The 20,158-nt window shown below is 27.5% G+C and overlaps 1 long non-coding RNA gene across 1 annotated transcript in view; it reads right to left on the bottom strand.

The window, feature by feature from the left end:
• The window catches only part of LOC119600105, a 180,894-nt gene that overhangs the window by 143,794 nt on the left and 16,942 nt on the right, over positions 1 to 20,158 (bottom strand). The window contains exon 2 of the long non-coding RNA XR_005231119.1: positions 7,825 to 7,881. This is a non-coding gene — a long non-coding RNA (uncharacterized LOC119600105). The remainder of the gene's footprint in view (positions 1 to 7,824; positions 7,882 to 20,158) is intronic.

A 20,158-nucleotide genomic window follows, 5' to 3' on the forward strand; every position in this document is an offset into this window, starting at 1 on the left:
AAAACTAACAGTTAAAGTTTCAAATGCCAAACCTATGTGTACAGACAAAACCTCTATTGTAATTAAATATTTAAATGAATAAACAAAACATTTTCTATTTCTAAGTCCAAATAAATAAAAAAAGAAACAAAATACATTAATTGTAATTTGAATCAACAAAATAAAATTTATATTTAGAAAATACATAAATACAATCTAATTATTTATATAAAAATTTTATACGTACTCTAAACAAAAAAATTATTTAGTTAAAAACAACAGAAATAAATTCAATTTATTTGTATTGTAAATAATTATTAATTAACAGAGAAGTGAAAAGGCGGAAAACGAAATAATAAAACAATTAATTAGTAGCTAAGTGATTAAACTGAATCATTATTAAAACATAGTTAAAATAATTAATAAAAATGTATTATAGATAAAACTGATAAACAATAAAAACAATTAATAATTGGAAAAAATAAAAAGTCTTTTATTCACTAAAAAATTAAACAAATTAAAATGTTAAATTCAATTGTCATTGAAGTACAAATACTTTTTCTTGACTTTGAAACTCAAATTTGGCATTTTCTTCCGGATTCTGATTTCATTTTTTAACACGTAAGTATCAACGAGTTTAAGGAGTATAAAAAGATGACCGTTTAAATGAAAATTCAACTCGAGTAAAAAATTCTCAGCACTTTCTATTTTAATATCTTTCCTAGCAGTGAAGAAACAAAATACATTAATTGTAATTTGAATCAACAAAATAAAATTTATATTTAGAAAATACATAAATACAATCTAATTATTTATATAAAAATTTTATACGTACTCTAAACAAAAAAATTATTTAGTTAAAAACAACAGAAATAAATTCAATTTATTTGTATTGTAAATAATTATTAATTAACAGAGAAGTGAAAAGGCGGAAAACGAAATAATAAAACAATTAATTAGTAGCTAAGTGATTAAACTGAATCATTATTAAAACATAGTTAAAATAATTAATAAAAATGTATTATAGATAAAACTGATAAACAATAAAAACAATTAATAATTGGAAAAAATAAAAAGTCTTTTATTCACTAAAAAATTAAACAAATTAAAATGTTAAATTCAATTGTCATTGAAGTACAAATACTTTTTCTTGACTTTGAAACTCAAATTTGGCATTTTCTTCCGGATTCTGATTTCATTTTTTAACACGTAAGTATCAACGACTTTAAGGAGTATAAAAAGATGACCGTTTAAATGAAAATTCAACTCGAGTAAAAAATTCTCAGCACTTTCTATTTTAATATCTTTCCTAGCAGTGAATATTAAAAGGTTTATATCTCTTAAATTTTCTATTACTATCACCATGGAATTTTGTTACACGTATTGCTCATTTACTGCAAGACTGGCATTCGTGTTTTTTGAACTGAGTAGATTACTAAAAAATATGCGCCGTTTTAAGTCTTTCATATAATTTCATCTATTTTCATTTTAGCTCTAAATTATTGAAATCGGTTGTGACTATCTACGATTATGATTATTTCTATATATACATAAAACATTTAAAAAATATATATTTCATTCCGTCCAGAACTTTCCCAAAAATTGTCCCGTAGATTGTAAAAAAGAGGTACTCTAACAATTACTGAATATCTGAGATGCATTCATAAAGGATGTACAAAACGTTTTCCAGTTTTTTGAATTATTTAAGTATTCGTTTTCTGAACTAATAAAAAGCGAAATAGGTTAAAAATGTCAAGCAAATGAACTGCATCATTTCAATTTTATGAATTCGATAGTCAACCAAAGGCTTCGAAACAGTAAAAAGTTTAAATGATCGAATCATTACATTATTCAATTGGCCAAAATGGCCAAATATGGCTAAATGAAAATAGAAATGGCTAATGACCAAATTATGTTTTTTAAAGCTAAACAAATGAAATAGTCAAAAAGGCAACACTGCAGCAGACGGACAAGTAGACATAAAGGGCCTATCAATGGCTTTTAAATTAACTGACAACGACAGATAGTCTTAAATTAGAACTGAAGTAGTGTGTATCAAAAAAAGATAACGAACAGTAATGTCTATTATATTTACTATTAATAAACTCAATTAAATTTAATTAAAAAACAACGACCTATACGTATATTTGATGAAAAGTGTATGATTTCCTGTAGGTGAAAAAATTAGACAGTTTTACCTCTACATATATACATGTGTATTTTTTGTTATATGTACACACATTTATACAAATGTACGTATGACTATATCAACGTATAAGCAACGACTAATTGCTCAATAAAATTCGCATTAATCATACGCCCCATGTGCATCCAAACCAATCTATTCGTTTGGCAACAATCAATTTTATTTTCATTTTCAAAATTAAATTAACTGAAATCAAAAACATATTCACTTCTGTGTGGTTTACAATATTTTTTCAGTTTTCCAACTCAGGACAACAGCAACAACATTGCTGACTTTACAACACAAATAAATTGTAAATACCACAATTGCATTGTGCTTGGTATTGTTCTGTTATTGTTGCTATTGGGTTAATTGTGGTACAAAAAAACAACACAATAATAAAACAAGAAAAAATATTTCTGATTTTAAACTGGTATAAATGTAGATTAAAATGTAAATAAAAACTATTGAAATTTTATAGAAAAGTTTTTATGGGCCATAAATTATATAACATGTGTATAGGATATAAATATGAGAACGAAAATAATAAAATATGATTATAAATGTGAGAGATGAGTTCAACAAATTATTAAATACATCTTTTATTCATTCCTCAAAGGCATCAAAGAATATATGTATGTATAGATAAAAATAATCTATATAATTTTACACTAATACCAATAAGTAAAAAAATAAAAAATTCTTTAATATATTTTTCCAAAAAAGCAAAATACTTTTTACTTATTTAAAGGAACAAAAAAAATATTTTCACTAAGCATATACGCACTATTTCAATATAAATTTGCTTATGTAAGATGCTTTTACAAATATCAGTTATAGAGTTTTAAGGTCTGCATGATAAAAGTTAATTGTCGACTGTCAAACAATTTGCAAATTGTCAATCAAATTGTACCCTTTTAAATGCAATCATGTTTTGTTGCAAAATCGACTTATTATCATACCATCCCATAGCAACAATAATAGCAAATACTCTAACAAAAACAGCAGTAGCGCAAATTACAAAAGCACAGGGATGGAGACATTTGTAAATTTCCTTTTTATACTGGCTGGTATTACAAATAGATTCTCAGGCGACTCTCAAACATATAACTGTGGCGGGTGCCTCCTGTAATTTAGTTAGTAGTGTTATAATCTGCTAGCCCGCGTCCGATTTCCACCAGAGACTCTAGTAAAAGATTGCACAACAGGCCCTAATGGCCTAGATATATTTCTTCGGATCTGATGTAACATACAACCCGCTTTAAAACTAACTAACTATAACCTGGCACTACAATATTATTTCCAGGATCAGTAAGTAATTTCCTAACATTAACTACTAACATTTCACAACACTCAATTTGTCCATCCCCGAGTCTGTGAAAGTCATCAGTGAGTTGAAGATATTTTTGAAAAAGATTTTTAGAACTAATTGCACTGTCAAAGCAATTGTAAATGAAATGCTGTAAATTACACAAAAAATGGAAATATAGAACATCGTCACACAAGAATCAACAAAAAAAAAACAAAGAATTGACAATGAAAAAATACGAAATTTCAAGAACAAAAAAGGAATTAACAAACACAAGGCACAGTAACAAAGTAATAGAAACAATTTGATTATTTTACATAGATAATAAAAAACTAGTTTTGCAAAGCAAATAAAATAATAGTTTTGAATTTGTATATGAAACATACTATAATACAGTCACTCCAAGGACTCATCGAATTTGGAGAATACAATCTCTCAATCAATCTTCTGATCAATCCTCCGATCTAAACTCAGTAGAAAACCTACGACATAAATTAATAAAACAAATCTCTAATCTTCTCTGTAACGCTAAAATAACAAGGAATGTCCTGTCCCAAGGCAATTTCGACCATGATAAGAGTAATAGCAATTATTGAAAAAAATTATGGTGGATATTGAGGTTATTGAGTCCTAATTAATATTTATTCAAAACACCAACAATTCTGGCCATATACAACTATTATTTGTCCAAGCCATCACTGAATTTTTCATTTTAGTAAAAATTCTATCATTTTGAGCACAAACCTTATACATTTTACTTCACTTCCTTTTTCTCTATTTGTTCAACTTTTTATTTTTTTTATCAGCAGTTAACATTTCATATGATTTCATTTAAGGGAAACTATTTGTGGTAGTGGTAGACTATCAATGCATGAGTTGATATATTCAATGTATGGAAGTGTCACTTTTTGCATTCATCAAACATCAACTGTTATAAATTGTGCGAGCATTCATTTCTAGGTTGCTTAAAATCGCAATATTTTATGAAGCTAGTTTTTATATGACTTCGCCTACTCTCTGTAAAATGATATGGTCGTTTCGTATGTTACATCTATAAGATGTAAATTTTTGTTTAAATTTTCTATGTTTTGTATAATCAATAAAGTAAGAAATATATGCATCGAAGACCGGTAGAGAAGGCGGAATTATGGTATTGGATGTTACATCTTAATATGACACTTGGTATGAAACGAAAAATATGACTGAAGCATTGGCAAAAGATTTTTTAAATTTAAAATTATTACCGCATTATGGTAATGAATTTAGGGGAATAGGAGTAGAGTTAAAAAATTATTTTAACTGAATCAGAAGTACATTTATTGGTAATAATGAAAAATGTCTTGTTTCAATTTAATCAAATTTCACAACAAAGTTACTGTATATTATATTTTTTTAAACAAAACTTGTTTTATATAGACGTATTCTAAAAACGCCGTCCCCTAAAAATTAAACCGTTTTAAATTAAATACGTATTCAACAAATTATGAATTACATATAGTTTTTATAAAATAAAGTAGTTTTCCTATTTAGACTTGTTTTAACTGTGACCCTAAATAATATTAATATGAAAATCTTAAAATTTCTAAATTCCATGAAATTTCTTTAACAACACTCACATTGGATAAATAGTGAATTAAAGTAATATTTCTAAGCGATGATGAAAATGTTCGAAATCTGTGTGATCTCCCTCTGAAAATCTAATATCCAAAATGAAACTCTGTAATTTAAAGTATAATTGATTAATTTAATTCTCTCTAAACCTCACCACTCTTGCCATGAGAAGTGCAAATTCTACAATAAATACCATTGGAACTACAGGGTAGATATACACAATTATATATTTTTGTGTGTAAATTTTGTTTCGTCTAGTTAATTTATAAATGGTTGGCAAAGATTATTCATCCATATAATTTATGGACTTCACAATTAACACACAAACACCAATCTCGAAAGTGTTTGTATTAGTTCCATATGATGTGATAGAAGTTCTTGTAAATAGTATTAAATGGACTTAAAATTTGAAACTAATTAAATGCGGTTTTATTAATTTGAATAATTGTGCCCCCTGAAACGAGTGATGCGATAATTTTAAGACTCTTAAATTAGTAAGATTTATTTTAAAATTAAATACATTTTATGTGTACAATTTGTAAAAGCATGTCCTGTTGTTACACATCTATTGCCGTCATGAATTTTTACTACAATAAGTAGCATGTATACATAACTATTCGATATAAATACCTATGTATGTATTTAATTATGTATGTCGGAACTATAAATATTACGAATTTTCATATAAACCACAAGTTTACCCAACACACAAATGAAAAAGTGGTTTCTTTTGTATTTTGAAATAATAAGAGAGTGAGAATTTTCTTTAATTAGCGACGAACTTAGGCTTTATTTTCGTTAAAGAATAACTTAGATAACAATGATAATATTTACAAAAGTCTACATGAAAATTAACGAAGACAGGATCAACTCTAAGATTAGTGTTATGAAAACTAATAAACAAATTTATTTAAATTTAATACAAATTTTATTTTAATTTGCAAATATTTCTACATGTAAGATTTATCAAAAGTATATAATCTTTAAGTCTTTTGATAATCTAACTTTCCAAGAACAGTCAACATCAACCATGAATTTTAATTATAAAGTAATCATTATTATTTCAAACTTTTGAGCAAATTTATGTAGAGTTAAACACAAATGGATTGAAGTAATAAACTCAAATCTGTGAAATTTTTAGAAACTGCTCCATCAATTGATAATAAACAAGCAGACAATAATTAAGAAGTAGCTACAAAAATCATTATACAATGTCACCATAAGTGACATTGAAAATAATTTTAAAATTATAATACGCACGAAATACTACCGTGCGCTTTCATCTATATATTTTAAGAAAAACGAAAGTTTAATTGTTAAATATTTGGGCGGAAAGTGGAAAAAGTTAATATTAATTAATATTTACTTGTTGCTAAGTAATTTTCTTAAAACTTTTCTTTTGAAATTGCTGCTCACTGGGACGTATGATAAATATCAGTGAAGTTAAACAACACTCATGCGCCGGAGGGTATTGTTGACTATTGCCAAACCACAAGCTACAATACTATCAATGTGTGTATGTAACATCTACACTTTGAAATCTATTTTTCTTTTCACACCTTTATTTGAATACGTAAATTTTAATTTCCTTTTATCACCTCGCCTTCTGTTTTACAGTTAAAAGGATTTGACCTTTTCTTGTTTCATGGCTTGAAAAATAAGTCATCTATATATAATATTAATGATGATAGCAAATAATTCCAGTATTTTTCTCTCCTATTGCCCACTCACTCCCTCTAGTACTCTGTCATACTTTGCCGCATTTAATTTTTGTTGACTCTTTGTATGTAACCGTATTTTTAACTTTTTAATTTCCGTTCGTGTCTTTATATTTTTTGAACTGATATTGTTTCTTTGAGCAAATATCAACAACATCAAGAACATATTTCGTTTTTTTTTTTTTCTTTTTACGAACATCATAAACAATGGCAAAACCGCGTTTGTTCTTTTCAAAAATAAAAACAAAAAATAATAAAAAAAAAACTTTGTTAAATTCAACAGAGCTTGTGTACATACTATTGTTGTTATTATTGTTGATGTTGTTGTTATTCATCATCTATTGCTTCTTCTTTTTCTACTTCTGTTTCATTTTCATCTAACTCAGATGCATGCAAAAACAAAGTTTTCTCATTAAAAAAGTCTTTACTATTTCCTTAACAAGCAACACAAATACAAAAGGCAAATAAAGGAAATGAAATTTTTGAAAATGAAACTTATTTTCTTGTTGCTCTTCTTTTTTCTTCTTCTGCTCATACATAGTACTTTCACACGAAACACATACACATACACATACACACACATTCATATTCAACTCGTATTAAAAAACAAACACTGACAAATAATTTTAGGGAAAAAATAAATACTTAAATGAACATTACTTGTGTATTATGTTGACATAATTTCAAAGAAAAAGTAGATAAAACACAACAACATGAAGCGCTCTTATGAAAAATCATTATTCACGAATGCCAATGTCAAATGGGTTTTACCTCCCTCACCTGCTTCATAGGGTTACATTTGAATATAACAAAACCTTAAAAAAGGACACGATTCCAGAATAGAATATAGAAACAGCATTCACTGGAATTTAGTCATTTATTATAAATGTTAATAGTAAATAATCCTTATTTATGATGGATTTGAAATGTGAATTATGACAAACAACTAATGTCTCATGTAAATAGTATGTGGGAACATGGGAACACAATTAAATTATACTGTAATAGATAAATTCACTTACCTTTTAATTGCAGAAGTACTTTCAACAGCCGAAATGAAATTCAATTTATAATATACCCTAAAAATAAAAGAATTAAAAAGAATATCAGTCAATACGTTCCCGAAAAATCAATGAAAATAAATTGTATACTCGTATCAATTTCGTAAATGTTTTTGTTTTATACAGAAAATTGTTTTACATACATACATACAATATCAATATATTTTATTCAAATGCTGTTCGTATAGCAATTTGTTGAAATATCAGAGATTTTTATTTTAATGTAAAAAATTTCCCATGTATGGAAAAAGCATTGTCTGAAGCTGAATCAATGTTGTGTCATTTGCATGCATTAATCTACGAAATAAAGTCGAACGAATGGCTTTGCTTGAATTCAAAATCAATATTCAATGCTTAACAACTACACAATAACATTTACGTAAGAATATGTTGCTCATTTGCTACAAGACTGGCATAACTCCAAAAACATAATTTCAGAATTTCTTAAATAACTTTTATACAAATCATGAGATTTGAAATGATAACATCGCTAAATTGACTTGACTACCTATACACATACATACATACATACATATGTATATACTATACATATAGAGTAGCAAAATTAAATTCGAGAAATTACAAAAGTTATATATACAAATGGACTTAGATAAATAGCAAGATATATTGATGAACTCTTAAAAAAATGCTAAAATAAGTCAAATTTAATATGAAAAGTGCAAACATCGAAAATTGTTAATAACTTAAAATGTCGTAGAGTTCAACCACTTTTCGTATAAAAGTCTAACAAAAATGTTTCCTTTTATATTTTGTTTTATAAAATACACATAGTATACTTTCTGAGAACGTAGTCAAAAATTACAAATATTTTGTATTGCTTTTTGATAAGTTTTGAAATATTGTTTTTCTTTTTTATAATATTTTATATATAACGCTTTAATTCTACATGATATAAACATCAGTACAAATCCAATATACATATTCCACTATGTTGCGTTTCCTCTCTATGCTGCTTTTATAACTTATGAGCGTTAAAGTCATTTTCTCAAGGGGACCTTTAGGGGGTTAATTATGGTCTGATGTCCGCCATGCATCACAGTGTTATAACTGGGTATGTATGCACTTCTGCCAAATTAAATAATGGGGGCCATGTATGGGGTCTTGGGGACCATGTATGGGGGATATGTGACATCCTTGACAGATATTGTTCATTTTAATACCAAACAAACCTTATCAATTGAGAATAACTTTGCAAAATCCTAGCTTCTCCCATATGGTCTCTATTGTGCTTTCGACAGACAGACGGTCGGACATGGCTCGTCATGGATCGACTTAGAATCTAATAATATACTCTAATGGGTCTACGACCAATACTTCGATCAATATATCCCCCAACCTCAACTGATGATGGGTAAAATATACAATACATATTACAAATTAATTTTCCAGATTCACATACACACATATGATCATATTTTATAATATGACATTTTATTTAGTTTTGATCTCTCAACAAACTAATGAACAGCAATTACAATTCTATTACATTAAAATACTATCAGAATTTGTGGCCATATTACGGTTGGCTTAGAAAAACTCTTTAAACAGTCACAAGTACAAAATAAAATAAATGACACACACGCACATGCAATGCGAAATTTCCTTTTCCTTTCGAGGTCTTCTGTTCTTACAGAAGTTCATACAAAATTACATACATATATTCATGGGAAAGTTTTAATCATAATGAACGCAAATACCAATTCTTTGTGGGATTGAGAAGCGTTGAAAAGAAATTGAAAAAGGATTTAAGTGAATATCTTGTATACAAATTCAAATTAAAAAAAATAAGGCAGATTTTTCGCTTTAAGAGATTATTTCGAATATTTATTAAATGACTGTAACGGTAAGTAATAAAACGTCTTTAAAACATCAAGTAAAATACAATCAAATTTTAAAATTATTTTCAGCAAATTCTTAAATGCTCTTTAATGCTGTTGTATTGCGATTAAAGTAATAATTGGTTTTATATTGTTACTAACAAATTATTTTAAATCAATAAATTAACAAATAGTTTTAATTTCATAAACTTCAAAACGTTACAGTACATTTTTTATACCCTACACCACTTTAGTGGGGAGGGTATATTGGGTCTGTGCTGATGTTTGTAACGCACAGTAATATTGGTCCTATACACAATTTAAAGTATACCAATCGGCTTAGAATCATTTTCTGATTCTATTTATTTTGGCACACGATCTTCTATGGTATCGTAGACGAAGCCTATTGAAAATGGTAAACATCGGTCCATTATTTCACCTAGCCCCCATACAACTGAACCCCCGAATAAGGCTCTTAAGTTCATAATTATGTTAAATATACTCGTATCTCGACAAAAAGCTGCAAAACCAAGTTCTATACTAGCCTTGATGACCATCAAACATTTTATAGTTATAGGTCTCATTTGACCATAGCCCCTATACAAAGCCCCCTTCAAAATTTGACTTAAATGTCCACAATTTTATTCAACAATAAATGGCTTAAGTATATCTGAGGCAAGGTACAATTCAACTTAAATGCTTTATTATGAAAACTAAATCACATTATAGTCGGCCTCGCCCGACTATAATTTCTTACTTGTTTATTTTTAAAATCAAGATAAAGTAGTGTTTTATTTTTATTAATTTTAGATAAAAAAAAGTCCTTTTAGGAGTATTAGGTTTCATATTTCTAAAAAATGCTTTGAATCAAATTGAATCATATTTAACAATATTTATTATTTAATTTATATTATAAACTTAATAATTATTAAAAATCTTGAACGATTTATCCCTCAATGAAGCGCTATTACTGAAGACTATTGTTATTTTTATTTTTTTACTTTTACAATTGTTCATTCTTCCAAATAAATAATGGAATTAAAACACATTATATTTAGTGGTTACGTTTTTTCCTCAAATACATATTTTCATGCCTGACCTCATCATAAGTTAAAATTTACAAAAATTAAATAAAATTCAATGATATTGTGGTTAATTATAATCAAAATAAATAAATAAAATCACTAAAAACCAAACATTTAATTTGTGTTAATTATACACATATGGATAAATATAACTTTTAGTTATTTAAAAATATACATACATATGTATGTATATGAAACGAAATATTATATTATTATTTTTTAGCTGATAGACAAAAATATAATTGAGGATCTTTTTTTCAGAGTGATCACAGATTTCCTTTCTTTTTGCCCTAGCGCCTCTCGTTTAGCCAGAAAATGAATGTTAAATTAATTTAAATTATACTATTTGCATTCGCAAAAAATATGAGAGAATGAATAAAGTAAAGAATTTAACAAACATATTTGGTCATTAATATATACATGCAATCTCTGTCAACAGTTTTAAAAACATAAATTTTGACAATTTCATTCAATGCTAAAGGCTAAAAATGATCACCAAACCTAATAAAACGGCTTGTGGCACTAAATGATAAATATAAAATATATATTGTGAATACAGATCAGAATAAGTTTATGAATAAACACAAACGTGTGTACGTATAAGCATATCCATGTCATCGCACGTGACATTTGTACGCATTCAGATTAGTACAGATTTTACAAAAATTGGAATTATTAATAATAACTAGAGTTCGCCCAGCGGTCGAAATTCGACCAGAACCTATGCTGGAAAAAATGCATAAATATGCTAAAATAAAACCCTTTTTTGTAGTTCAAATCTGCGGAAAAAATGAACTTTATTGATATTATCAAAGTGTATAATTTGCTTTGATTAATGTTTTCTTTTAGAAAATGTGATGGGTTTTTGGTAAAAGTCCCATCAGAAGTTCAAAACCTCAATTGTCAAAATTAGTTATACAACTTGTTTTACAAAAGTATTTCAACTATTTTAAAAATAATAAATAACGAACATTTCTTCTATCGACTTATTATCCCCTACATATTTACGCTACGTTCACAATGCTGGAGTACTCTACTGTACACACCATTAAAGATATGTTAGCTGTTCAAAATACAGAGTGGAAATGTTCTAAATAATTTGTCAAAACAATAAAAATATTTAAAATAAATAATGTCTTATCTAATTATAAATAAATTTTATTTGGATGTCATTAGTAGTCCTTCCATCAAGTATATGCTGTATAAATTCTCCCTTATAACACTCGACAAAGACTTCAGCAGACCTACATTTATTAAATAAACGATAAATTGCTAAGTACGGTTAAACACTCTTTATCCCAAAAGACATGATTTATATTTAGCAGTTTCATCTAGCAGTTTTATCTATTTTTATATAGCATATAACCATCCCCTATTCAACTTACAGTTTTCACTTTACACTACTATTTCCTAATTGGTTAGAATAACCCAAAAAATGAGAATATCATCAAATCCTCGCTGTGCTAAACCTGCATATAAGCGATATACCTATCCATTTATTGCGGTGTATCATGTACCGGCATGACGAACTAAACTTTACTTATATTTTATACAGGATTTTTTTTATTACTTACTGACACTGAATTAATTCGTTAATCCATCATTTAAATCTTCCAAATCAATCAAAACTAATAATTATGTATCGCAATTCAGTATTTTATTTCACCGATTTTTTTCGTTAAACATAATCGAAAAGCATCGGCAGTGTAACGACCAATAAAAAGTTCACGTTAATAATTTTATAATTTAAAAATATTTCAATACATAACTTTTGACATTCTTATAGTTTTCCGATCTTTGTCTTTAAAATATTCTACAGTCGTTAAAAAGTTAGGGAATTGAAAATTCGTTAATGTAACCGATATTTGTCATTACTTTACGATATTACTGAATTCCGGTACTGATGTCCTACCAATATTTTTCCAGGTCAAACACCAATATCAGTACATTTTTTGGCATATCTTGAGGTGTCCCCAAGCATTATTTACACATGTTTTTATATTCCCAGTTCGTTGTTTCCTCAGGAAAGTCCTTCAATTTAATTATTTTGAAAAGTTTAAATAACGAAAAACCTTCAATCGAAAACTCTGAATATAAAACTGAAGTCCTACTTCTTATAAAAATATTCGATTTGGTAACAATCGTAACGATGTTATAACAAAATTGATCATTATCTCATTCACAATTTAGCACTTTACACAAAAATATAAAACAATAAAATCCTATTTTCGCAGTGCCTGCGCCTGTTTACATACTTATTTGTTTACAAAAATCTTATTAAAAACAACAAAAACAAATATCATGCAAAATACAAAAAGAAAACAGCAACAGAGAAGTTAAACGTTCCTGCACTCTCCTCTCTTTTTTTCAAAAAGCCGTGTTGTTTACTTTTTGTTTTGTTTCATGCTTTGTTTGTTTTTAATTTCAAGAATACGTACGTGTGACTATTGTTTCTATGTATTAGTAACAACTTTAAACGCTTATAGCTCCTAAAATTCTGAACCGATCTCATTAATATATATATTGTGCACATCTGTGAACAAATACCTTTAAAATGATATTTCTTTTGCCAAGAGCAGATGTATACGGTAAGAGTAAAAGGGGTCACAAAAAATAGTCTTGCCTATTAATTATATAGATTTTGTTCTATTTTGTGGGTACTACATGTGGATAAAATTCATCCCATGCGGACCCTTCTTGATCAATATATAGGCCTATCTTGCGTGACATAAAACGGTATTCCGAAATATTATTCCAAGAATTATATCATCGGCCGTTTTTTTATAATTTTGCAAAAAAAATTTAAAAAAAGAAAACTTTAAATATCTACTTTAATGAAGTTTTTCTTTACATAAGTTTTAATAAGTTCCACAATTGAGGAAAAATGTGTTTAATAATATTGAAATAAACCGCTATAACTTTGACGTACTTTCTTGGCAAAATTTTAATAGCTGAGAGTATATTTTCATCCGATAGTATTGTACAACCGTTGTTCATTTTGTATAGGTTATCAAAATTTAAAATTATGTACAATGTCCATTTTATTGGCATATATTTTTCATATACATATATTTGATAGGATAGTTATCAACCGCACAAACATTTTTATACATAATACATATGTTAAAAATTACAAACAAAATACTTTTTTAATATTTTTATACTTTAAAGTTGCTAAATTAAAGTATCGATTTTAGTCTCATTTTGTAATAAAGGCGTAACGAGGGAAATAATGCAAGTCTTAATGTAATGAAAATTAGCTTTCATTAATGCCTTCTATATCCATTTATCTGACTTTTTTTCTTCTTCGAACAAGTTCCTTTTTTAGAGTTTTCTTTTTCCTTTTTTTTCCTTTTTAACGACTTACCAAAGAAATAAATTAAACGCTTTAAATCCCAACAAAAGTGCAAAGACCATGAGCACCATCTTAACAGCATTGTTTTTTTTCCTTAAGCTAATTTTGGGGTTTTGACTCTATGTTTCATATTAAATGTATTCTTTTATGTCTTCCTTCTTTTTCACTCCCTTACATAAATGAAGTGTTAAGAAAAAAAATCACTTGACAAAATGAAAAAAGACAATAGAACAAAGCATAAAAAGAGGCTTTAAATGTTTAAAAGGGCCTTGTCTTATAACAGCACTATGCCGAGTATTAATGCCCTGCCAGTAATTCCATAAAACAATGGAAAATTGTCAAAAAAAAATAATTCAAAGTGGTATTATAAAAACTAAGAATTAAAAGAAAAGGAAGAATAGAAATTATTTTAAAATGTGCTTTTCTTAAAGTCGGTCGTTGTTGTTGACATTAGCAATGAAAAACGTTAAATGCAAAATATTCAAGAGCCAAAATAAACTCTGTTAAATTCAACTCAAATACATAACGAAATGAGCATTATATAAAAACGAAATCAAAGGGTTGCTGTATCTATCATTACCATTTGTCGTGGAATATACATACATACTATATTAATTATTATATAAGTAAAAGCGATTTGATATCAGAGATTCCGATCTATATATTCCTCCAAGTGTTTTATCATATTTACTAATCATTATATAGATATAGTAAATATGCTCTGAAGTATTATTTAACTTAACTTCATAATATCATAATTTTTGTAATAATATTTGGAGTTGTCAGAGTGAAATAGAATCTAATAGAATCAACCTTAACATTTTATTTAAACAAGTTGAAAACGAAAGAAATTAAACTAAAACATATAAAGACCCAGCAAAAACTTACATTGAAAAGTAAGGAGTTTAAATGCTAAAATTAATTTACACAATAGCATTTTACAAATAGGGAGTTCTTAATTAATCACAACGATCGCCTGCAAATAAGGAGTTAAGTAAGAAGTATTGTTTTTAAGAAAAAAATTAAACTATAGGCTGCGGGGATACGTCAACTGCTTCTGTATATAGGTTTTTTTAAGTCATTACTATAATCCTTGTAAGTAAGATGGTATGTAGTTGTTGTTGTTGAGTAAGTACAAGTCATTACCATGTTTTTGCTGGGAAACAAATCTATATTATAAAAAATAAAGATTAATGACACAAAACTTGTCATGTTTCAAAATTTTGTGGATGGTTAAATACAAGAGAAAATACTGAGCACATCTACTGTCTAGACAAATTGTTGGCATAAATCAACATAAATCAAACAAAATATTGACAGTTCTTTTATTAAAATAACATCTAAAACCAACTCGAAAGTGTGTTTTTCTTTCTTTTTTTGTTGATACATAAAAAAAAACTAAAACTATTCCTTAAAATTGATGATTTTCAGCTGCACAAAATTATTAACTAGAACTCATAATTACAAAATGTGAATTGGATAATTTAGAAGATCTTTTATAACCAATAACTTGACTTTTAAATTATCATTTAAATTAAAACTACTCCCACGCCAATATTATTTATTTAAGAATTGAATATTAATTCAACAAACTAAATATATTTTCTTACTTCCCAAAATAAAAAAGAGGAAAATAAATTAAGAAACATGGAAATTTCTTAATACCCCTGAGTAATTTACAAGGAAAAAGTTTTCATGTTAATTTCCAACAACTAAAAAACAACAAATACCATCAAACATAATTAATACAAACAATATACATGCCCGAACAACTTTAAAACTAATTTCATGGTCTAAATTACAAATGATTTAAATTTTCTTCGAAAGCAAGTGATAATTTTACAGAAGGGAACATTTTGTTTACAAACATAAAAAATTAACAATTATCATCGTAGTAGCCAGCGAATAAAGAGCAACAAGGAGTTTAACTATTTCGTTCTTCATCCCCTTTTTTAATTCCCGCATTCGCAAACAAGGTGTTAACGGACTAGCTCGAAAACCGAGAAAGAAAAAAAACAAGCTCATAAATTAAATAAATGTTTCTTTCTCGAGTATCATCTTTTTGGAAATGTTGGCATTTTAACTCTAATTTCCCACAAAACTGAAATGTATGTATGTGTACGTGTAGGTATGTATGTATAGGGGTATTAATATTAACAAATACGAGTACGTTCATGTTGTTTTGCGTATTTTTCTGCCACTCTCTTTTTTCTTTTCGTCTTTTGGCAAACTAACTGAACTTCAAGTCGAAAACTTAGGTGATTTTACCATAAAATGTATTGGATGGATTTTCGTACAGAAGCGTAATTATTTTCTATTCTGCAATAGGGCCAAATTTATGTAATTTCAAGGTTTTACAAAAAATACCTCACTATGAAGATGAACTATTTACTATTAAGGTATGAAAAATTCAACAAATTCAGTTTAACAATCAAACGTTCCGGAACGCCCTTTATAGAACTACGCTTATTGTGAGAATACTTAACTTGAGCTTGTATTATTGGTAACGTTTACACGTATACACTCAACATTTTACCTTACTCAACAAGCTGACAGCAATAATTTACGCGTGACAGCACAATATATAGCATTTCTGTTACTGCTATTTTGCTACTTTACTACTTGTGTTTCAGTTTCAGCTTTAGTCCCGGTTTCAGTTTACAGTTCAACAATGTGTGTTTAGTTTTGGCTGACTTTTCTTTTCGTATGATACGTTTTAGTGTCTTTTCACTTTTCTGTGCATTCAAATGAAAAATATGCGTTAAAATAACACCACATTACAAAAACAAATACATACACACGTACATAACAACTAGACAACTTTACTTATGGCGGCAGTCCAAGTGATGGACAAGGATAAACAAATACATTCAATGTAGCACACCATTAAAGAAATATGCCCATTAAGGATTTACGGATACATATATGTATATATATTCATTGCGATTAACTATTAAAGTTTTAAGAGTTCAATTCAATATTTTTAAAATTTTTGTAACGGCAATAGAACTGCTTATATAAATAAATGCGTTTACTATACACATTTAAGGGAGATTTCATATCGGACAAGAATTCTCAAGACAAAGGTTTTTAAATTTTTAGCTTATGCACTATTTTTCCAATTCTTAATCGGTTATTTTCCCTGAAATCCTGAAAAGATATTGGTCTGAATTTGCATGTGATTGCAAATTTTTGTGTCTAACCAATAGAAGAAATGTGAGTAAAATCTGTTCAAAATTGCTCCCGATATTTAAAAAAATGAGCAAAGGATTGACCGATATTGTAAAAAAAAATCATTTAAAAGTTAGGTCACTTGACATGAAATCCCCCACATGTAAATATGTGTGTGCTTTTATACATAGTATGAATAAATGTACATATGTACTTGTTTAATTCCATAGAGAGACATCAATGCAGTTTAAATTTCTTCTCGGTTTTAGATTTTCTTTTGCTTTTCATGTTTTATTTTTTTCTTTTCGTGCTCAACAAAATAGTTTTATACAGAAATGGTTGCTGTATCACAACACCAAAATAATAAAACAGAACATCAATAGCTCTGTTATCCTTTGGGTATGACTTAAGTACACTTTTCTTCCACTCTGCATTGTGCAGTAGGATTATAAAAAAAAACGCAGTCATTTTTCAAAGTATTTGTTACTTAGTAAACACGCCACTGGAATAATAAGAAATAGGATTTGGTAATATTTCCATGTATTTAATTCTTACATATCGCTTATTTACTGCATGAATTTCATGAAATATTTCATATGTATGGGCAATTTCGTGTCAAGTGACATATCTTAAAAAATCAATTTGGATGAAATTTGCAGAAAGGTTAGTACTATTGGATTGTATACCATTTTCAGCTCTATCGGTCAAGAACTGCCGAAGTTAGATGGGGTCAAAATATGACATTTTGTCATACATATTTACATTTTGTATTTATTTTTTCCAAAGGGGTGTAATTTTTCACCAATTGGTCCTAGCAAAAATTGTCCAAAGAACTTAAGACCTCCTTTAGTTCATGACCGATAGAGCTGAAAGTTTGTTTCTGGCCTACTTTTAAGTTGAGTCACTTAACACGAAATTGCCCATATGTACTTAAAAAAGTTTTTTTAATGTCTCCTATTTTCGGTGTAAAAGTAATTTTTTGTTGTAAGGATAAAATTACGATTAAATAAACATATTAATCTCCCTTATTTACATCAAGTTCTATTTTTCAAATCTCAAAATTTGATTTAAAGCCATTTAAAAATTGTAAAATGTCATAAATATCAAACACGTTTTTAAAGAGGTACGACCAGGGAAACTAAAATATCCAATTGAAATATGATTTTGCATGTTTTGATTTTAACGCATATTTAGATTTATAATTGAGCCATATTTTACTTTTATTTGTAGCAAATTTAAGAAATCTAAAAATTTGCGACAACATGTATTTTAATGCAGTGGATCACTTTCAAACAAATAGTCGATTTAAAATGTATTTGTTGTTACGCCCATTTGTATTTCGGGTGACAACATGTTTAAAAAAGTAAGTAATAACTGTTTTCTGTCAACATTCATAGAATTAGTTAACAAAATCCTAAATATTTAATAATGAGTTGTACACTTAAAGTACCTTCTACAAAGTGCAGCTAATTTATGACTAAAAGGCAATTCATTTTAAATTAAAGTGATCCATATGTTGTGTATACACAACATATGGATGCATGTTAAAATATTAAGTATAGTTGTAGAAATGTATGATGTAGAAATTCTTAAAATCTTCAGGAATGTTTACATTTCAATTATTACAAAAAGGACACTAACAAAATTTTCGAAAAAATAAATAAAATGTTCAGTAATTTTAAACACAAAATCTTTAACACAAAAATTAATTATTCGTATTTGAAAGCGCCTCTCACATGATATGAAAATGTTATATCATATCTTAGCGTGAAACATGAACTAAATAGCAAAAAACCTTAAAAAGGAACTTTTTATCCTTTGACCCAGCTCACACTAATGTATATGCATCCAATGTATTTTAAAACTAAAAAATCATTCAGAAGAATATTAGAATATGAATGTTTGTATATTTGTTTAGTTGTTTATGAATGTACAAATATATTCATATATCCACATTCATTTACTATATGTACGAGTGAGTATGTTCCTGTGAACGAATCAAATATAAATGTTGAGCCATTTAAGATAAATGGTTTGTTATTCATTTATATTTGAAACAGACAGACATCTAGGTACATATCTACACACATACATATTATACACATGTACATAAGAGTATGTGTAAATACATATAAGTATTTTAGTATAGGTTAGTGAATAAATTTTAGTGATATTCTAATCCATGACACAAAACATTAAATATATGAATGGCTTTTTTATTCATTCATCTGTCATCTATTCATAATCCGATTAAGTGAATAACAGTTCTCTACATGAATACAACTATACATTCATTTTTATACATACATTGTATATGTATGTGTGTTTATGTACATTCATACATATGTATGTACATGTTTGTGTGTGCAGATATAGTCAGTAGATATTATGAAATTTTCATTAAAAATGGACAACATAAAAAACATTAATATTATTTATAAAATATGGCGAAAACAATGAACCACACAAACACACAAGTACTGTGTCAAAATACAGTCAACAATAATATGCATATAAGAAAAATCAGAACATCAAATGAATTAAAATGGGAACAATTTGTAAAACATACCGTTTGCTCGAATTTTCAATGCATTAACTTAGTATTGTTACTATTTGTAGTTCAGGTCCAATTCAGAAGGGATATCTTATGTCAAATGTGAAATATCCAATAATTGAAATTTAACAAGAGATTGTCAATGACGATTTACATACATTTACTATGACATAAGCGACATAATATATACATACATCCGTAAATATGCAGCGCCTACTGTGTTCATGTTTATTCTTCTGTCAACAATTAATTCATTAAGGCCTTAGAATAGGTAGAATTATCATCACTTCTA

Source organism: Lucilia sericata, unplaced genomic scaffold, assembly GCF_015586225.1.
Source record: "Lucilia sericata isolate MDLA Ls3-8-SP2 unplaced genomic scaffold, ASM1558622v1 Contig000104F_arrow, whole genome shotgun sequence".
Lineage (NCBI taxonomy): Eukaryota > Metazoa > Arthropoda > Insecta > Diptera > Calliphoridae > Lucilia > Lucilia sericata.